The sequence below is a fragment of the Bos grunniens genome, chromosome 2 (genome assembly GCF_055505025.1).
Source record: "Bos grunniens cultivar Pamir isolate PY7600 chromosome 2, Bosgru_T2T1.0, whole genome shotgun sequence".
Lineage (NCBI taxonomy): Eukaryota > Metazoa > Chordata > Mammalia > Artiodactyla > Bovidae > Bos > Bos grunniens.
Window position 1 is genome coordinate 133,362,891 of NC_141166.1, and position 22,806 is coordinate 133,385,696.

General features: G+C 40.4%; 1 long non-coding RNA gene across 1 annotated transcript; it reads left to right on the plus strand.

Annotated features, from left to right (window-relative positions):
• Positions 1–707: 707 nt before the first annotated feature.
• On the plus strand, positions 708–21,448 carry LOC147378787 (uncharacterized). Its single transcript, XR_015153391.1, has 2 exons — positions 708–817; positions 20,979–21,448. It is a non-coding gene; the product is annotated as an uncharacterized LOC147378787 (long non-coding RNA).
• The last annotated feature ends 1,358 nt before the right edge of the window (positions 21,449–22,806 follow it).

Consider the following 22,806-nt stretch of genomic DNA (forward strand, 5'->3'; position numbering starts at 1 on the left):
TACCATTTCAGCTCTCTGCTTCAGTCATCAAACCTTCACTATGGGCCCTAATATTTCTACTCAACTTTCTTTACTATCTGTCTGAGAATCAGGTGACCTGAGTCCTGGTCCTGCTTCTGACTCCAACTGACCTTGTGAACTTTGACAAATGACCAACCTCTTCAATCCTCAGCTCACATTTATTAGAATCAAGTCACTGTCCTTAAAATCTTCCAAGATATGTTTGTATCTCTTATTGGAAAAACAGAATAAATAGCTTCCAAGAGACCATACAAAAAGTCAATATTCAGAGTTTAGAATTTCTGAATTTTCAGCTCACATTTTCATGTCTAATCTCTTAACTTTGGTTCCTCACCAAAAATTTCATGGGAAATTCTGAGGAATGAGTGTCTAACTGGAGAACCATGGATTCCTTCCAGGTGGGAGCTCAAATTACTGAAGAGGAATGCAGAAAAACCCTGGCCACTTTGCTGTGCTGAAGGGTTTGCTGGGATTCCCTGAGTTCTTTTGTTCCTAAATCCAGGCCATAATCACATTGTGTTCCTGAGGATAGCTACGGAAATTTAGACTTGATGATAGGTGGAGTGAAAACAGCCTGGCTGAGGGTCAGAAAACTTGAGCTCTATTTTTAGCTAGGCTGCTAATGCCTTGTCCTATTTTGTGCTACATGCTTGGTCTCCCTGGCTGTCCTTTTCTTTGATTGTAAGGTGAGGGCTGGACTCCATGATCCTGGCTCCATGTTCTATCATACGTGTGTGCTGTTACTCTGCTGTATCAGTCAAAATCCAGGAAGGAAAGAAGAAACAGTGCATGCAAGGTATTTCAAATGGAGGGCATTTATCATGGGAACTTGATTACATGGGTATGGGAAATTTGAAAGCAAGAAAATGGTGTGATGAGGCACTCTTTTATGTATTAAACCTTTCCATACAAATTTTAGAACAAGTTAATCCATGTGTTCAAAAGTCCTTGATGGAATTTTTAATAGGAATTACGTTAAACTTACATATTATTTTGTGGAGAACTGATACCTCCACTGTGTTGTCTTCCCACCTATGAATGCTATATATTGCCTCATTTCTTTAAGGGTTCTTTGATTCCTTTCATAAGCACTGCATAATTTTCAGCCTTCAGACACTATACATATTTTATTAAATGTATACTTAAGTACTTTATTTTCTTTGGAGTTATTATAAATAATATTGCTTAAGATTTTATTTGTGAAATCTTGTGTTAGTATAGAAGAATGTGATTGATTTTTTCAAAACATTTGAACTTACTTCTCTTTTATTTTTTCATTTTTATTTTTAATTGCAGGATAATTGCTTCACAAAGTTGTGTTGGTTTCTGCCATACAACAATGCAAATCAGCCATAAGTATATATATATATCCCCTTTCTCTTGAGCCTCCCTCTCACCCCCACCACACATCCCATCCCTCTAGGTCCTCAGAGAGCATGAAGCCATGCTCCCTGTATTATATAACAACTTCTCACTAGCTATCTCTTTTGCTCAAGTAGTGTATATATGTCAATTCTACTTTCTCAATTCATCCTATCATCTAATCCCCCCACTCTGCCCCACAAGTCCATTCTGTACATCTGGGTCTCCATTCCTGCCCTGCATATTGGTACATCAGTACCATTTTTCTAGATTCCATATATATATGTTAATATAAAATGTTTGTTTTTCTCTGACTACTCCACTGTATATAACAGGTTCATGCACCTCACTACAACTGACTCACATTCATTCCTTTTTTTGGCTGAGTAATATTCCATTGTGGTACAATATAGTAATTGTACCACAATGACTATATCCATTCATCTATCAGTGGATAGATGGACATGGACATCTAGGATGGTTCATCAATGGACATTTAGGTTGTTTTCATATCCTGGCTATTGTAAATAGTGCTGCTATGAATATTTGGGTATTTGTGTCTTTTTGAATTATGCCTTTCTCTGGTTGTATATCTGAGGTTATTGATATTTCTCCTGGCAATCTTGATTCCAGCTTGTGTTCCCTCCAGTCCAGCATTTCTCATGATGTACTCTGCATATAAGTTAAATAAGCAGGGTGACAATATACAGCCTTGAAGTACTCCTTTTCCTATTTGGAAACAGTCTGTTGGTCCATGTCCAGTTCTAACTGTTACTTCCTGACTTGCATACAAATTTCTCAAGAGGAAGATCAGGTGGTCTGGTATTCCCATCTCTTTCAGAATTTTCCACAGTTTATTGTGATCCACACATCAAAGGCTTTGGCATAGTCAATAAAGCAGAAATAGATGTTTTTCTGGAACTCTCTTGCTTTTTCCATCATCAATAACCTCAGATATGCAGATGACACTACCCTTATGGCAGAAAGTGAAGAGGAACTAAAAAGCCTCTTGATGAAAGTGAAAGAGGAGAGTGAAAAAGTTGGCTTAAAGCTCAACATTCAGAAAATGAAGGTCATGGCATCGGGTCCCATCACTTTATGGGAAATAGATGGAGAAACAGTGGAAAAAGTGTCAGACTTTATTTTTTTGGGCTTCAAAATTACTGCAGATTGTGACTGCAGCCATGAAATTAAAAGACTCTTACTCCTTGGAAGAAAAGTTATGACCAACCTAGATAGCATATTCAAAAGCAGAGACATTACTTTGCCAACAAAGGTCTGTCTAGTCAAGGCTATGGTTTTTCCTGTGGTCATGTATGGATGTGAGAGTTGGACTGTGAAGAAGGCTGAGCGCTGAAGAATTGATGCTTTTGAACTGTGGTGTTGGAGAAGACTCTTGAGAGTCCCTTGGACTGCAAGATCCAACCAGTCCATTCTGAAGGAGATCAGCCTTGGGATTTCTTTGGAAGGAATGATGCTAAGGCTGAAACTCCAGTACTTTGGCCACCTCATGCGAAGAGTTGACTCATTGGAAAAGACCTTGATGCTGGGAAGGATTGGGGGCAGGAGGAGAAGGGGACGACAGAGGATGAGATGGCTGGATGGTATCACTGACTCGATGGATGTGAATCTGGGTGAACTCTGGGAGTTGGTGATGTACAGGGAGGCCTGGCATGCTGCGATTCATGGGGTGGCAAAGAATTGGACACGACTGAGTGACTAAACTGAACTGAACTGAACTGGTTGTATGTCCGGTAATAGGAATACTCAGTCATTTGGAAGATTTATTTCTAATTTTTAAAAGAATATCCATACGGTTCTCCATAGTGGCTGTACAATTTACATTCCCACCAAAAATGCAAGAGGATTCTTTTTTTCTCCACATCCTCTCCAGCATTTATTGAGAAAGAAAAACAGAGCTGGAGGAATCAACCTTCATGACTTCATACTATAATACAAAATTAAAGTAATCAAGACAGTGTGATACTGGCCCCAAAACAGAAATATAGACCAATGAAATGAGATAGAAAGCCCAGAAATAAACCCATGCATCTATGGGCACCTTATCCTTAACAAAGGAGGTAAGAATATACAGTGGAGAAAAGACAGCTTCTTCAATACGTGGTACTCGGAAGACTGGAGAGTCATGTCTAAAAGGATAAAATTAGAACACTTCCTAACACCATACACAAAAATAAACTCAAAATGGATTAAAGATCTAAATGTAAGACGAGCAACTATAAACTCTTAGAGGAAATCATGGGCAGAATATTCTTTGACATAAATCACTTAAGATCCTCTTTGACCCACTTTGGAGAGTAATGGAAATAAAAACAAAAATAAACAAATAGGCTCTAATTAAACTTAAAAGCTTTTGCACAGCAAAGGGAAGTATAAACAATTGAAGAGATAATCCTCAGAATGGAAGAAAATAACCGCAAACAAAGCAATGATGAAGGATTAATCTCCAAAATATGCAAATAGCTCAGTATCAGAAAAGCAAACAACCCAATCCAAGAATGGACAGAAGACCTAAACAGACATTTATCCAAAGAAGACACACAAATGGCCAACAAACACATGAAAAGATGCTCAACATTGCTCATTGCTGGAGAAACGTGATTGATTTTTGAGTGTTGATTTGTATCTTGCAACTTTTCTGAAATATTTTTTGGATTATCACTTTTTAAGGATTTCTTGGGAGAGATAATCATGTCGTCTTCAAATAGAGATAATTTTATTTCTTTCTTCCCAATCTGTGTGTCTTTTGTTGCTTTTTCTCATTTCATGACAATGACTAGAAATTCTAGCACTATGTTTATCAAACCTGATGGAAGAACATCCTTGCTTTGTAAAAGATCTTAGGGGAAAATGATTTAACTTTTTGCTACTAGGTATGAGGTAAGCTATAGAATCAGTTGTGGATGTTCTTTATCCCTTGAGGTAATTTCCCTCTATTACTAATTTACTCAGAGTTTTTTTTTTTCTTTTTAATGAATAAGTGTTGAATTTTGTCAAATACCTTTTCTGTCTTAAATGATATATGATTTTTATTGTGCTTGTTGATAAGGGGAATATATTAATTTTTGAATATGGAACAAGTGAAGTATTCCTAAAATAATTCCACTTTGTCATACTTTATAATTCTAATGCATTGATGAATTCAGTTTTCTAATACTGCATTAAAAATCTTGGGTCAGAGTTTTCGGGGGATATTGGTCTATGGTATCTTTTTTCTTGGTACTGTCTTTGGTTGGTTTCTGTATCAGGGTGTTACTATCATAAAATGAGTTAGGAAATCTTTCCTCCTCTTTAATTTTTAGAAGAAACTATTAAAATTATATTAACTGTTTAATTATTAGGCAGAATTCAATACAACCATATGCACGTGGGGATTTCTCTTTTCTGGAGACTTTAATTAAAAACTCAATTGCAAAATCAATGTTTACATGATTATTTAGAAAATCTATTTCACCCTAGTTGAATTTTAATTTGTGGTTTTCAAGGAAGTAGATCATTTCTTCTATGCTGTAAAATAGTGATCATGAAATTACTCAGAGTATTTCCTTTTTTATTACCCATTACTGACTGTATTATCTGTAGTGTTAAGGCATTTTATTCTACCTATAGGCTAGCTTTCCTATTGTTTGATATCTTCCCTATTTTCAGTCTATCTACAGACTTATGAAATGTATTAATTTAAAAAAAAGAAACAGCATTTTGTTTCATTGATACTGTATTGTGTTTTTTTACCTTTTTTTTTTTTTTCCCGGAATAAGTTAACATAGGAAGCTTGAGATTGCTTTTCTTTGAAAGGCTTATTTAGAAGTTACAGAATTGGCCCTTAGATTCCAGAAGGACTCCCATTATTTTCAGATATGATAAAAATTGCTTCCTATGCCCAAATTTTACAAACAATGTGGTTTTGTTGAACATGTGCTTTCCTTTTGGAAGTCTGAAATTTGGGAGTGTGCTCAGCAGAGGGTGTTTATGTAGTCAAGATCCCACTGAAAACCTGGGACAGTAGGTCTCTAATGAGCTTCTATGGTTGGTGAAATATCACACACTTTGTCACATCTCACTGTTGAGGGAATTAAATTCAATCTGTATGATTCAACTGGGAGACGACACTTGGAAGCTTGTGCCTGGCCTCTCCTGAACTTCACCACTGCATTTTTCCCTTCGGTTGATGTTTCACTCTAAGAAATCTTAGCTGTGAATACAAGGCTATTTTGAGTATTCCAGTAAATCATTAAGACTAGGGATGATTTGGGACCTCTCATCATATTTTCCTATTTGTATTTTCACTGATTTCTGCTATCATTTTTAAAAATTTGTTTTATGCTTATTTTTCTTTTCTTTTCTGTAGTAGTTTCTTGAGATAGGAATTTGAATTATTCATCTGAGACCTTTACTCCTTTGTAACAAAAGAATTACATGTATGTAAGTGTCATATATTTTTGTCATTATTGCTTTAGCTGCACCTCAGTATTATATGTTATGTTTTAGCTTTCATTCAGCCTATGTATATTTTTATTTCCTTTGAGACTTCCTAATTGACCCATGTGTCATTTAGAAGTTTGTTGCTTAATTTCCACATATTTAGAGCCTTTCCTATTATTATTCTGTTACTTTAATTTTTTTAAACTGAAGTATAGTTGTTTTACAATGTTGTGTTGGTTTCTGGTGTACAGCAAAGTGATTATATATATGTGTGTGTATAGATATGTGTGTGTGTGTGTGTATTCTTTTCCATTATGGTTTATTACAGAATATTGAACATATTTCTCTGTGCTATACAGTTGGGTGTCTTTATTTATCTACTTTATATATAGTAGTTTGCATCTGTTAATCCAAAACTCCTAATTTATCCTTCTCCTACCCTTTTTCCCTTCTGGTAACCGTAAGTTTGTTTTTTAATGTCTGTGAGTCTGTTTCTGTTTTGTAAATAAGTTCATTTGTATCACATTTTAGATTCTGCATATAAGTGATATCAAATGGTATTTGTCTTTTTCTTTCTGGTTTATTTCATTTAGTATGATGATCTCTAGATCTGTCCATGTTGCTACGAATGGCATTGTTTTATTCTTTCTTATGACTGAGTGATATTCCATTGTATATGTGTAACACGTCTTCTTTATCCATTTATCTGTTAATGGACATCAGATTGTTTCCATGTCTTGGCTATTGTAGATAGTGCTATTATTGATTTTTTTTTTTGTATAATCCCATTGAGGTCAGAACATTGTATATATTATTTTAAATTTGTTGCTATTTGTTTTATGGCTCAATTCATGGTCTTTTTTCTTGGTGAAAGTTCTGTAAGCACTTGGAGAAATGTATATTCTGCTTTTCTGGGATGTAGTACTCTTTATGTCAGTTGGATCCCTTTCTTTGTGTTATTCATATCTGCTATATCTTTGATGATTTCTCTGTACTAATTCTATCAGTTGTTGAAAATTATTAAAGTCTCTATTTTTTAAAAATTAAAGTCAAGTTTTGATTTCACTGGCCATGACACATGATTTGTGGGATCTTCGTTCCCAAACCAGAGACTGAACCAGAGCTCTTGACAGAGAAGTTGCAGAGTGCTAACCACCAGACTACTAGGGAATTCCCTAAAGTCTAGCATTGTATTTGCTTATTTCTCCTATTATTTCTATCCAGTAATATATTTTATGCTTTATAGTTTACTAAGATTTAGGATTGTTGTGTGTTTCTGGTGGACTGACCCTTTTACCATTATATAGGTTTCATTTTGTCCGTAGTGAATTTCATTTTGTTTTGAATTTGGCTTTATCAGATTAATATAGCCAGTCTTGTTCTGCTTTATTTAAAATTTTTTACATGATATATTGTTTCCTATTCTTTTAATTTCAACCTACCTATGTCATTGATTTCAAGTGAGTCTTCTGTAAGAGGTATATAGCTGTCATGTGTATCATTCATTCTGCAGATCTTTGTATTTTGATTGGTGTGAATACACCTAAGTAGGTCATTTACATTTAAACTAATTATTAAGATGCTTACACCTGTAATTTTATTATTTATGTTTTTATTTGTTTCCTATGTTCTCACTACTGTTTCTTTTTTCTTTTCTCTTTTAAAAATGCCTAAAGACTTTATTTTCAGCTTTAGGACTATACAAAAAATATACAGTTTGTATTATGTGGGGACCACATATTTCTCATAATACTGGATTTATTTTCTGCTTGTTTTGTAGAACAAAGCTTAAAACCTTACCATTTTTTATTTTCCACTGTCTTAACACATTTTTTCTAATATATTCTTTGGAAAATTTAATAAAAAATAGTTCTTTGGTCTTCATTTCTTGTTTCATGTGCTTTGTAATAAGCATGATGTATCAGTAGGCAGATCCCATTACATGAAAAATTCTGGCAGAATTATGCAAAACATTCAGGTATATTTATGCCTTTAGAATATAAAGAAATTGATTTTGAATATGTTAAAATCTTGGATTATTTTTATTTATATTTTGTTTTTGTTAAATATAAATTTATTTATTTTAATTGTGGCTAATTACTTTTTTGCCAAACATTGACATGAATCCACCACGGGTGTACATGTGTTCCCCATCCTGAACCCCCCTCCCACTTCCATCCCCATCCAATCCCTCTGGGTCATCCTGGTGCATCCAGCCCCTAGCACCCTGTCTCACGCATCAAACCTGGACTGGCGATTTGTTTCACATATGATAATATATATGTTTCAATGCCATTCTCCCAAATCATCCCACCCTTGCCCACTCCCATAGAGTCCAAAAGGCTGTTCTATACATCTGTGTCTCTTTTGCTGTCTCACATATAGGGTTATCATTATCATCTTTCTAAATTCCATATATGTGCATTAGTATACTGTATTGGTGTTTTTCTTTCTGGCTTACTTCACTCTGTATAATAGGCTCCAGTTTCACCCACCTTGTTAGAACTGATTCAAATATATTCTTTTTAATGGCTGAATAATATTCCATTGTGTATATGTCTTCCTGATGGCTACTTGAAAGTATTTTTAGGGCTACATTTGATTTATTTATAATGTTCTTGAGATTTATCTTTGAACAATTTTCTTAGTGGTTGAGTATTATAATATGCAAGCTTCCCAGGTCGTACAGTGGTAAAGAATCTGCCTGCCAATGAAGGTGATGCAAGAGATGCAGATTCAATCCCTCAGTCAGAAAGGTGCCCTGGAGTATGAAATGGCAACTCACTCCAGTATTCTTGCCTGGAAAATTCCATGGACAGAGGAGCTTGGTGGCTTCAGTCCATGAGATCACGAAGAGTCAAATGTGACTAAGCAACTGAGCATGCACACATACACACACACACACACACACACACAGAATTTACACATGTGACATACAATAGACTATGGTATCAACACTTTACTACATCAATGGAACTCTGGAAACCTCACTTTCCTTTAGATCTGTTTTCCTTCCTCACCTAAATACCATATCTGTGGTGTCAGATGGTGTTATACTTTTTGTTTCAGTTATCAAATATGAGTTATAAAACTTAAAAACAAAAAAGTAATATATTATTTCTGCTCTTTCCATTGATCCTTCTTCCTTTCTGATGTTCCAAAACCCCTTCTTTCATAATTTTCTTTCTGTTTGAAAAAACTTCTTTTAGCTACTTTTTAAAGGTACATCTACTAGTGGCAAATTCTTTGTTTTCTTTCATCTGAAAATATTTTTATTTCTCTTTCAATCTTTCAAGGATAATTTCACCAGCTATAGAACTTGTGGTTGAAAGTTCTTTCCTCGTAACATTTGAAAAACAGTGTGCGATCTCTTCACAGCCTCCATAATTTCAGATGAGAAATCTGTTGTCATTCAAATTGGTGTGTAATGCACATATGCAATGCACCATTTCTCTCTGACTTCTGTCAAGATATTTCCTTTGTCTTTAGGTTAAATTGTGATGTGTCTTGGCAAGGATTTCTTTGCTTGTATCCTGTTTGGGATTTAATCAGTTTGTTGAATCTCTAGGTTTGTGTGTTTCACCATATTTGGCATGCTGTTACCCATTACATCATTTCTTTCAGGCCTTTCTCCTTTTTCCTTCTGGGACTCTGACAATAAAGTATTGGGAATTTTGTTGTTTTTCCAAAGGTCCCTGTGGCCCCCTCTTTTTTTTTTTTAAGTCTAGGCTTTCACAGTGCTTCAGATTGGGTGAATTCTATTGATCTGTCTCTAGGCTTGCTGACTTTACCTCCATCATCTCTATTCTATTATTGAACCCATTAATTTATGCTATTGTGTTTTTCAGTAAAATAATCTCCATTTGCTTCCTTTTAATGACATCTATTTTTCCTATTTTTTTGTTTTTCCAAGAGAATTTATAACTAAAGGCTGAGACATTTTTATAATGATTGCTTTAAGATCCTTGGCAGGTAATTCCCACATTTGATATATTTTTAGTATCACTATGAGTTATTTTTCTCAGTCAAGTTGTGATTGCCCTGGGTTTTGGTGCATGCATGTGTGTTCAATTGCTTCAGTTCACTTTTGTCCCAACTCTTTGTGATCCCATGGACTGTAGCCAGCCAGGCTCCTTTGTACATTTCCCAGCAAGAACACTGGAGTGGGTTTCCATGACCTCCTCCAGATCTTCCCAACCAAGGGACAAAACCTGCAATGCATCTCCTGCATTGCAGGTGGATTCCTTATCACTAAGCCACTGTGAAAGCCTGGGGTTTGGTATACAGGTGATTTTTTATTGTTCTTGGACCTTTTGTCTATTTTCAGGAGTGTGTCAGGTATTATTTAAATTTTATGCTATTATCAAGTAGTCAACTGTTCAGGCTTAGCATATAGGTTGTAACTTCAATTTCAGTTCAATTTTCTAAGCTGTGGCAGAATTACTTTTGCCTGATGGGTTCAACAGTTAAAACCAGACATGGAAAAATGGACTGGTTCAAAATTTGGAAAGGAGTACATCATGGCTGCATATTGTCACCCTGCTTGTTTAACTATATGCAGAGTGCATCATGCAAAATGTCAGGCTGGATGAATCATAGGCTGGAATCAAGATTTCCAGGAGAAATATCAATAACTTCAGATATGCAGATGACACCACCCTGATGACAGAAAGCAAAGGGGAACTACAGAGCTTCTTGATGAAAGTGAAAGAGGAGAGTGAAAAAGTCGGCTTAAAACTCAATATTAAAGAATCCTTGCATCCCTGGGATAAAGCCCACTTGGTCATGGTGTATGATCTTTTTAATGTGTTGTTGGATTCTGATTGCTAGAATTTTGTTAAGGATTTTTGCATCTATGTTCATCAGTGATATTGGCCTGTAGTTTTCTTTTTTTGTGGGATCTTTGTCAGGTTTTGGTATTAGGGTGATGGTGGCCTCATAGAATGAGTTTGGAAATTTACCTTCCTCTGCAATTTTCTGGAAGAGTTTGAGCAGGATAGGTGTGTATGAGACAGCAAAAGAGACACTGATGTATAGATTAGTCTTATGGACTCTGTGGGAGAGGGAGAGGGTGGGGAGATTTGGGAGAATGGCATTGAAACATGTATAATATCATGTATGAAATGAGTCGCCAATCCAGGTTCGATGCACGATACTGGATGCTTGGGGCTGGTGCACTGGGACGACCCAGAGGGATGGTATGGGGAGGGAGGAGGGAGGAGGGTTCAGGATGGGGAACACAGGTATACCTGTGGCGGATTCATTTCGATATTTGGCAAAACTAATACAATATTGTAAAGTTTAAAAATAAAATAAAATTAAAAAAAAGAATAAAAAAATCAGGGCTCTTATAAAGAAAAACTCAATATTAAAAAAAAAAAAAAAAAAGGTCATGTTATCCAGTCACATCACTTCATGGCAAGTAGATGGGGAAACAGTGGAAAGAGTGACAGACTTTATTTTCTTGAGCTCCAGAATCACTGCAAATGGTGACTGCAGCCATGAATTAAAAGATGTTTGCTCATCTTTTAATTTTTGAGCAAATTTTGAGCAAAAAGATGTTTTCTCATTTTTTTGAGCATTCAGAATTTTTTTTTTTGTTCATTGAGATGTTTGCTCAATTTGCTCATGTTTGCTCCTTGGAAGGAAAGTTATGACCAACCTAGATAGCATATTAAAAAGCAGGAACATTACTTTGCCAACAAAGGTCCATTTAGTCAAAGCTTTGGTTTTGCCAGTAATCATGTATGGATGTGAGTTATGGACCATAAAGGAAGCTGAGCACTGAAGAATTGATGCTTTTGAACTGTGGTGTTGGAGAAGACTCTTGAGAGTCCCTTGGACAGCAAGGAGATCCAACTAGTCAATCCTAAAGGAAATCAGTCCTGAATATTCATTTGAAGGAGTGATGCTGAAGCTGAAACTCCAATACTTTGGCCACCTGATGCGAAGACCTAACTCATTGGAAAAGACCCTGATGCTGGGAAAGATTGAAGGCAAGGGGTGAAGGGGGTGACAGATGATGAAATGATTGTATAGCATCACCAACTCATTGGACATGAGTTTGAACAAGCTCTGGGAGCTGGTGATGGACAGGGAGGCCTGACATGCTGCAGTCCATGGTGTTGCAAAGAGTCAGACATGACTGAGCAACTGAACTGAACTGATGGGTTCATGTGCTGTTGCAGATCTTCTATGGCTTCATGTTGGTTTTTCTTAAAGGATGGAGTGATCTTTACAGGTTAAGCTCCCAGTCAGTGAGTGGGATTGTAGGATCCTTCTACCAGTGCCCTTCATGATCCTTGCCTCTGGGTGGTGGGAGGAGTCTTGGGTCCCAGGGGACAAAGGGATTTCCTAGATCAGGCCACCTGCTGTAGCTGTTTTGATGGCTCTGTCCAATTATCCATCTCAGTATCTCTGAGTGGAAAGGGGGATCCCAGGCCTAATGGGAAAATAGAGTGCATCTGTTGGCCCTTTACTTCTGATGGGTGTCCAACCTGATCCCCCTTACTAGAGAGTTGACTTAACTTATGTTGTTGGCATGACTCCTATTTGACCTTGGTAAGGAATAAGACTATCTGGGCTGCCCTCTGTTGCTAGGCTATAGATCTGGGTTGCCTTCATCCTTTGGGTGGGAGGTTGTAAAACACCCTGCTGCTGTTATTTCATCCCCAAGGTCTCAAACTAGCTTGTCTTCCTCTTCCACCTTCAGAGTTATGCTTTGTTTATCATGCATCATTTCCATGGCTTATAGTTGTGATTAGTGGAAAGAGGCAGGGACAAATGAGCCTATGAATAATCCTGTGTAGTATATGCCAGTGAAAATTAAGATGACACATTTTAGGGGTGACTGACATTAAATCTCTACCTTTAGCCTCCACTGTTTCCTTCTCAGGACACATGATGTGGCAGTATGATGCCTGGATCACTGGCAGCTGCCCTTAGTAGTCACGAGGGGAAATATAACCAACCCAGATGACGAGGAATAAGAAAATTGAAAAAGCCTGAATTTTTTATTTTGAATTGCTGAGATAACCCAGGACTCTTCTTAAACAATAATTACATTCAACGTTTAATTCATTTTCAGTAGGGTTTCTTGCTAGCAAAAGCATCCTAAATAATATTGACTTATAACTATGGTCCACCTACCCCTGCACTCCTGCTTCCAGCACTGTAATCTATCTGATGAAGCTATTCAGTAGACATGTGCTGAACCTGTTTCCTTCTCATCACACCAGAACAGCTCTTGGCTACCTACAACGTGGGATGAGTTACAACAAAGTGATTTCACATGCCACATTATTTGGTTTAGAAAATGTTCAGTGGTTTGCAAGCCATAAGTTTTAGAGTCTGGGAAGCCTAGAGACCATCTCCTCCCACACTATTGTTTTACTTGTGAGGATCCAGGATCCTTAGCAAGGACATGATCAGTCCAAAGGCAATCAGCAACACCAAGATAGGATGGGAACCCAGACCTCATCTATTCCAGGTAAAGGTTCTTCCTGCTGTACCTCTTGTCCTCTGAGGCATGGCCATCTGACCAGCACAAGCACACTGAAGTTTGCATCTGCAGTGGGAATCTTTTTTATTTCCACTTTGCTTGAAATAAAAGTAGCAGCTGAGGGGCTCCCTTCTGTACATTATCCTGGGATTCTGAAAAACGTCAGATGGAAAGAAAGGAAATGATTATCCCAAATTTTACTGCCAATTACTTTTCCAGGAAACCAATCCTGGGGCAGAATAAGTTCTTGTCACTATCTCAGATTTATGCTAGCTAGAGGCTCTTCATCAGCAAGAACTTTTTGCCAGGCAGAGGCAGCAAGACCAGAGTGTGAGCTGTTAGTGGAAATGGGACACCTTCACTTCACTGACTGAACAGTGACTGGGGAGTGAATGATTCTTTCTTGGGGAGACTTCTCTTCCAGGCCATCAAATCTCTAGGAGGCCAATTTGGTTTCCACAGTGCTGCTGAGGAAGCGAGCCTGGCCTGTGGAGGGGCTCATGTTGCTGAAGCTAGACCATCAGCTCTTAGCTCTCCCTTCTCATACAAACCAGGAGGCAATTACACTGCTGAAATGTAGGGATCCAATATGAGGTGTGTGTTCCAGGGTCAGAGCAGTGCTTGGTGCTGAGAGAGACTGCCCTGAAGAATGGAACCATAACCTCTTACAGGTCATCTGGCCATTAAATCCTCAACCTAGGTGAACATCAAGATCAGCTGGTGGGCTTTTAAAATGCAGATTTCCAGGCCCCATTCCAGATCTGAAGAATCAGAATCTCTGTTTTAAGCTCCCAGATGACCATCTGGTACCCACTTACCTAGGGCAAGTCCCCTTCTAGTAAAATAATACTATCAATAGTTTGCTTGAGAGAACTGGCCAACTTCCCCTGGAGTACTGTTCTAGTCTGGGAGCTCTTAGCTGCAAGGGACCCTGGCCTACCTTGAGGTGATGCACAGAAAGAGGGGTCCACACCACATGTGTTGGGTTTACACCAGAAATGGGTCTTCTGAGGGATTCACATCCTCCAGCATGACTTGGTGAGTATGTTCTAGTGTCATCCTCTTTATAGGTGCAGGATTGAGGCACAGACAGGTAAAGCCACACACTTAGGTAACTCAGGAAGGGGCAGGATCTGGGGTCTGAACATTGGTGATATTACTCCCAGGGACATTCCTCCCTAACTATGTGGCAGGACTGCCCTAAGAAGGTGTTGGGCCCCTTCCAGCTGATTCTCATAGCCTCAGTTCTAGGAGCCATGACTTCTACCCATCACTCTGGAGAAGGAAGGGTGCTATGGTGGTGTATGATTAGAAACTGGTGCCACCTGCCTGGCTCACCTACGTTTAGCCTGTTTGCCTAGAGGATGCCCAGTGCCCCATGATTGTAGTACCAGTGACTCTCATTGACCAAAGTGTGGCCTCCTTGTGCTTGGCTGGTGTTATGGGGTCAGAGGATTCTTCAGAAGGCAAAGCTGAGGGGCTGCATGGGGCTGGGGCTCAGAGCTGAGGCTGATGTGCTCCTGTGGTTGAGCACACAAGGATGGGGTGGGGCAAGTGTGTCTTGGCTGTAGGTGAGGCTGCAGGATGGACTGCCACTGCCTGCTGACTTTCAATGCAAGGCCACTCAGCCATGTGGCTGGGGTCTTAGCACCAAAAGAAGTTCTGGAACATTAAGATGGGTGGAACTCCTCCTAGGCCCTTAGCAGTATATATGTTCTAATATAGGCAAGAGCATAGAGGAATTGCAGCAACAATGGTAACCTGTTCTGAAGGGAGTGCAGGTTTGTATGAAGTCAGCAAGGAAGGCCTGATGCTGCCAAATAGAGGGTTACAGAGAGATGTGACTCCAGGTTGGGGCATGGACTGAGTCCTCAGAGCAGACGAGACTGAGGTCCAGGAACAGTCAGGTCTCAGTCCACCTTGCACCCAGGTTCCAGAACAATTAGGAAGGAAAGCTTCCTTCTCCTTCCCATTCCACTCCCTCTATCGGTCCCTGTCTCCCCACTTCTCTCCCACCCCCCTCTTCTCCTCCACTTCTCTCTCCCTTCCTCTTCCTTACATCCTACCTCTTAACCCTCATCCCATCGTCCTTTTTCTTTTCCTTTTCCCCTCCTTTATTTCCTCTCTCCTTTCCCCAGCCATCTCTGGAAGTATTCTGTACATCTTGGTGGCACCCTGAAGGAGCTCTCCTCTGGGGATGAGAGATGTTGACAACTGTAAGCAAACATGCAATACAATGCCCACCAGCATGTAGCTAGAAGTGCCTCCTCCTCTCAGTTAAGTCCCATGGAAGGTGTGAGTCTGGGCTGGGACTGAAGGATAAGCCAAGACATCCTGGACGCCAGACAGTAAGATGGTGAGGGAGCATATTCTGGGCAGGAAGGGAGTGGTGGTCACAGGTAAAAGTGGGAGAAAGTGAGGGCCATCAGTGACCACATCTTGGCTTGTGACCATGAGCTCCACCTTGGACATGTGGGATGTGTGTGGATAAAATCTGAGAAAGATCGCCACCAGACATGAGGATTTGCAGAGGGTTTGGTCAATGATGGAGACCATTGGGATCTGTGACTCAAGGGACAGGTGGTCTGTGACACAAGGAAAGAAGTGGAGAAAGAGAAAAGGACCCAAATACAGTGACAGAAAAGTTTGGTGTAGAAGATCCAGGACACAATGACATTGTCCTGGACTCGATAGAGACTCCATGGGGCCCAACTGAAGTGTCCTTCCCTGGGCACCTCCCTGGGCATCAGCGAGGAAACCCATGGTCTTCTGACATATCAACCTTCTTGCAGTCAGCTCACCTGTCTTCCAACCATCCCTGATGACTTGGCTCTGAGAGAGTCAATTCCTAGGCAGGTTGATAAGAAGTCTGGAGGTCCCCAAGGGGAGAGGGGTCTGGAATTCCCAAAGATTAGAAAAGGAAAACCTTTTTTCCCCTCTGCATTCTTTAGGATTATATAACAATAATGTATCCTGCTTGAGGACAGTTTCTGGAAAAAAACCTTCTGGCTAATCCTGTAATCTTAAAATGTATATTATGGGAGTGGGTCTAATAAGGTCTTTACAACCTTCAGACATTCTTTAGATTCATTGTAATAACTAATTAAAAGGTATATAACTCTATTGCTAACACTAGCAAGGGGGCACTCTTTCTGTCCCCTTCTGATGTCTATGTCAGAAGCTTTCTCTATTTCTTTATACTTTAATAAAACTTTATTGCACAAAAGCTCTGAGAAATCAAGCCTCATCTCTGGACCCAGATTGAATTCTCCTCCAGAGGCCAAGAATCCCAGGGTCTTTTTTGGTTCAGCAACAACCTTTCATCTTGGGGGCTCATAAGGGATTCTTCAGGACAAGGTAAGGATGCTTGGAGCTCTAGTTCTTTGTTCTCCTAGCGAACATGTTTTCTGCTATACTTTACTAACTCTACAGTGTGCTTGTGTGAATGAATGACATGCCGTGCATGAAGCAAGTGAGGAGCCTTGCTCTGCTGTTCTGCGGTGACCTCATATGGTTTATGGCAGAAGCCTGTCAGGGGTTTATACCGACCTGCCAATGCCAAGAGGCACACAATGTCTCCTTCAGGGACCGACCAGAAATGGGCAAAGCATGTGGACCGAACTCTCCTTTCTTGGTCAGACTTTCAGGTCTCATTGACCATTTCATAACTTCTTGGGAATTAGAAATACTAACCTATCTGTTGAATCATAGGCTTTCAAGGGACTTTTGATCTATGCTGTTACTGTGTACTGTGACTTAGGTCCAAAACTTGGATTGGTAGTCAGAAAGCGCCTAACCTTGTTAGGTGTTGAAAGTTCGGAAACTAGACAGAGCTCTAGCTCCAAGAGCATCTCTGAGGTTAAAGGTTACTCAGATTGGAAGTACAATGAGTTTCTTCCTTTGGTAATGCTAGCTGTTAGTGGACCAGAGGAGGCTTTCCAATGGCTTTTGTCCCAGCTCCTTAGATTCTTTCTGTGGAATCTGTGGGAATAAACTGGAAGACTGGCCCTAATAACTCGAGGACAAAAATAACTTTTTCCTCACTGGACAGCCCTTCACCATCTCTTTTTCTATTGCTTATACTGGTGTGGTGACACTTGGAAGGAACATCTCAGTTTTATGTTCATACCAGTCTTATTGTGGTCAGAAATATACTCAGGGTCGTGCACAGGCAATCAGGTGATGAATGTTTTCCCCAGCAGTCTTAGCCTGGGAGGCATTCCGGAAGGTTACTTTGATTGCACTCCGGGTGGCATCAGAGGCAAGCAAGATTTTAAAGGCGAGGAACTGGACGCCATCAGGTCTACCCCTGGTGCGTCTCCATTCCATCTTGGTGGTAGAACCGGGAGGGACGAGTATGACGCCTGCATCGGTAAGGGACAGACTAAGTCCTACTGGAGAAGGAAGGCTTCAATGTAAAGTCTGTCTACACCCCCATCTAGAGCAGGGAGGGACGCCTCCAGATGGCACTTGTCGCTTTTTTTTTCTCTCTTACAAATGGGAGCTAAAAATTCCAGCCTCACTACTTTGAACTGTATGCTGGAAAACCTGGGATAGATTCGATCCCCAGAGCTGAAAGAAAACACACCTGATCTTCCTATGTGATACTGCTTGGCCACAGTATCCACTGGAGGATGACGAACGGTGGCCGGTTGGAGGGTCTTTTAATTATAATACTGTTTTACAATTAGATCGGTTCTGTAGAAAACAAGGGAAGTGGGTAGAAGTAGCCTATGTGTTGCCCTTTTTCTCTCTTTGAGATATGCCAGACTTATGTCCTAAGGGTATAGATTTGGGTGTGAAACCTTCAGCTCCTTCCTGTCCTCTTACTTTGCCACTGTATCAGGGGCTCCCAACTGAACAGGCTGAGAATCAGGGTACCCTTCCAGTAGGGGTTGCCACAATCTTGGTAGAAATTCAAATAGTACCAATTGAATCTGAGACTATTTAGAGGCTCCAAAAAGTACATAGAATCCCTTACAGGACTGCTTTATGACCTTACTTGGGAGGATGTGATGTATATCTTGGGACAAACACTGACTCCTGACTCAAAAAGTCGAGTTTAGGGGAGAGCTGTTGCTTATGGAGATGAATGGCTTAGTAATTAATCAGTAGGACAGAGGGAGGATGAGATAGCTGCCCTCTTCACTAGGATTCAGGTGGCCCCAACTATAGAACAAGACTGGGACTATACCACAGCTAAAGGAAGATGGGATCAGAGTCATTTTGTCGATGTGCTCTTGAAGGACTCAGGCAAGTGCATGCTAAGACTTTGAACTATGCCAAATTGGCAAACATAGAAGAGGAGAAGGAAACTCCCAGTAAATTCCTAGATAGACTGAGAGAAGCCCTTTGCAGATTCACCTAGATTGATCCCTGAAGTGAAGAGGGGAGAGTGATCTTAAAAGATAGATTTCTCACTCAGTCGGCTCCAGATATCCCCCATAAGCTATTAAAACAGGCGTATGGACCAAATCAGTCTTTAGATAATCTGCTGCAACTGGCTCAAACAGTCTATTATGGTAGGGAATATGAGGAAAAGAAAGAAAGGCAGAAAAAGACTAAGGAACAGGTGGAAGCCCTCACAATGGCTGTCAGAACCGTTCTTAAACAGCCTGAGAAAAATGCCCAGAGGGACCCAGGTGAAAAGGGATGGGCTTGCTATTACTGTGGAAAGAAGGGGCACCTCAAGCCGGATTTCCCTCAGGCATCTAAGCCGCCCCCAGCTCCATGTTGGGTCTGCAAGGGACCACACTCGAGGAGAGGCTGCCCCCAGAGGCGTAGGTCTCAGGGGTCAGAGACTCTCAAGATAATCAGGACTGAAGGTGCCCGGGGCTCCCCACACAACCTCCTGTCCTAATTACACCTGAGGAACCCTGGGTATTAATAACTGGTGGTGGTGGTGGTGGGAGGGGGGGCAATCCATCGACTTCCTTTTAGATACTGGGGCAACTTATTCTGTGCTTACTAAAGCCCCTGGCACACTTTCTTTCTGATCTGCTTCCGTAGCAGGACTGTCTGGATGAGCCAAAAGGTATTACTTCAGTTTTTCTTTAAGCTGTAACTGGGACTCTGTGCTATTTTCACACGAGTTTCTGATCGTGCCAGAGTCTCCCTCACCTATTTTGGGAAGGGATATACTGAGCAAAGTCCATGCCTCTGTTTTCATGAATATGGAGCCCTCCCTTTCTCTCCCTTTAATTCAGTTCAGTTCAGTTCAGTCGCTCAGTCGTGTCTGAGTCTTTGCGACCCCATGAATCACAGCACGCCAGGCCTCTCTGTCCATCACCAACTCCCGGAGTTCACTCAGACTCACGTCCATCGAGTCAGTGATACCATCCAGCCATCTCATCCTCTGTCTTCCCCTTCTCCTCCTGCCCCCAATCCCTCCCAGCATCAGAATCTTTTACAGTGAGTCAACTCTTCACATGAGGTGGCCAAAGTACTGGAGTTTCAGCTTTAGCATCATTCCCTCCAAAGAACACCCAGGACTGATCTCCTTTAAAATGGACTGGTTGGATCTCCTTGCAGTCCAAGGGACTCTCAAGAGTCTTCTCCAACACCACAGTTCAAAAGCATCAATTCTTTGGTGCTCAGCTTTCTTCACAGTCCAATTCTCACATCCATACATGACTACTGGAAAAACCATAGCCTTGACTAGATGGACCTTTGTTGGCAAAGTAATGTCTCTGCTTTTCAATATGCTATCTAGGTTGGACAAACGTAAATCCTAGAGTGTGGGTTGATGGAAAATCTGTGGGTCGAGCACAAAATGCTATTTCTGTAGTTGTCAAGCTCAAAGACCCGCGTTTATTTCCATATTAAGAAGCACTATCCACCAAAACCTGAGGTTAAGGGTGGGTTAAAACCCATCATAGAGAATTTAAAGGAGCAGGGTCTATTAATTCCCTGTAACAGTCCATGCAACACTCCTATTTTGGGTATAAAGAAATAAAAGACAACAGGAGAACCTACTAAGCATTTCAGAGAGATCAAGAAACTTTAAACTGTTATATATTGTCCTAAAGAAGTAGCTGTTATGCATTGCAAAGGGCGCAGAAGGGATGGGAGTAAAGTAGCTGAGGATAATCAGCTGGCTGATTGTTAAGCCAGAAAAGCAGCACTTTATGAAACCCCTTCACTGCAAATGTCCTTGATCTGGACAGGTCCTATGGAACAGGAAAACACACAATATACTGAGGAAGAATTAGAAAGATATGAGAAAAGAGGAACAAAGATTACTGATAAAGGATGGTTATAGTCCATGGATGGACGATTACTAATTCCATTGAGCAATGGAAAAGTTTTCCTAAAGCCTTGGAATTAACTAATGTAACTCAGCTCTCAGCTTTTCAACAGGCATTAATACAACTCTGGGAGGTGATTACTGACCTAGTCTCTGTGTCAAGCAAGCCTCTATTTGAGCCAGGAACTGAGGTCCTGATAAAAACATTGGGATCTGGGGGCCAATCTCTTAAGCCCCTCTGGAAAGGCCCTTACCAGGTTAATCTTTCTTGTCCCACAGCTATCAAAGTGCCAGGAACTGATTTGTGGGTGCATCACACTCGAGTTAAGAAGTGGCACCCTGACCAGAACTAAGTGACATCATTTTATACCTTTACTTTCTATGCTTTGACTTTGTTCTTTCCAGATGGACCTGATAATCTATGTGAGCCTACTTCTGCTGATGCCAAAAGTCCTGAGTCTGCCATTTGACCCTCAAGGCAATACCTTCCTGTCCTGGGCTCATTCCTACACTGCATTCCACAATCGGTCTAACTTCTGGGTCTGCACAGCACTCCCCTCTTCATCCGTGGAAGGCTTCCCATGGCAAACATCTCCACTTCAAAGAAAAGACTTTCTCCAAGTCTACAAATACCTTCAACAACAATCATATGTGATGCCTCTTCTTAAACTGATGACATCTAACAACCCTAAAGTGGACTGGTATAACACTTTATACTTTTACTATGGACATAATGTGACTTTTAATTTTGATTAGGTTTTAACTTGGTTTAATGATTATTACATCTTACATCTATAACCTTACATCTGTAACTGTAAAACAGGGTTTGTTTCTAACCGTCTGAAAGCTTTTAAATTACAAATGGTTGTCCAAGCTCCTACGAGTGCCACAGCCTCCTCAAACTATTACTTGGGGCCCCTGGATCAGAGACCCTCAGTATGAAGGTTAGGAGAATATATTGCCTCAACAATTTAGAGAGCACGTCCCTCAACAGCAGGAAGTAGTTATGGAAAGAAAATGAGATGCCCCTTTCCCTGGCAACATAATTCTCCTAAAAGAAAAGGGGGGAATAAGAGAGTCAATTTCTAGGCAGGTTGATAAGAAGTCCGGGGGTCCCCAAGGAGAGAGGGGTCTGGAATTCTCAAGGATGAGGAAAGGAAAAACTTTTTTCCTCTCTACATTCTTTAGGATTATATAACAATAATGTATCCTACTTGAGGACAGTTTCTGGGAAAAAACCTTCGGGCTAATCCTGTAATCTTAAAATGTAAATTATAGGAGTGGGTCTAGTAAGGTCTTTACAACCTCCAGACATTCTTTAGATTCATTGTAATAACTAATTAAAAGGTATATAACTCCATTGCTAACACTAGCAAGGGGGCACTCTTTCTGTCCCCTTCTGATGTCTATGTCAGAAGCTTTCACTATCTCTTTATACTTTAATAAAACTTTATTACACAAAAGCTCTGAGCAATCAAGCCTCATCTCTAGGAGATTGAATTCTTCTCCTCCAGAGGCCAAGAATCCCAGGGTCTTTTGTGGTTCAGCAACAACCTTTCATCTCCTTCCTATCACTCTTTCCACCAGCTGTCAGAGTTCCTGGAGCTTCTCACATCCATATGGGGGCCCTAACCCTGGGCTCCCAATCCCACATGCCCTGCATCACCCAAGGTGAAGCTCATGGTCATAAGCCTAGTTTTCTCTAATGACCCTCACTTTCTCCCCACTCTTACCTGTGACCACCACCCTCTCCATGCCCAGAACCCGCTCACTCATTGTCTTACTGCCTGGCCGCCAGGATTTCCTGGGCCTCTCAATCCCATGACTTCTTACCCCAGTAACCCAGCTTCACCACACCACTATATCTATAGTGAAAATATATGACTTTAGTTATAAAGATGCTATGTTCTAAGGAGTAATTTTTTGGGGAGTAGACTGGATAGAAAATAAGACCAGACCAGATATATCTGTCTTTTGAGCCGGATGTGTATTGCAGGAATTCTTACACATGAGTGAGAAGGTTGGACCATCCATCTGGTAAGATCAAGATAGGTGATGGAGAAGGTCAGAGGAGCTGCTGTGGATAAAGAGAGTGGAATGGCCTGGGAGCATGTGGAATAATTGGTAAGCCAAACTGAGACCCGAGTCATGGGTTTAAGTTTTCATGTTAGCCTGGCAGCATGGGTGGAGGTGAGGGGAACATGAGATCAGCCCTGGAAATGATTTCGTAGGG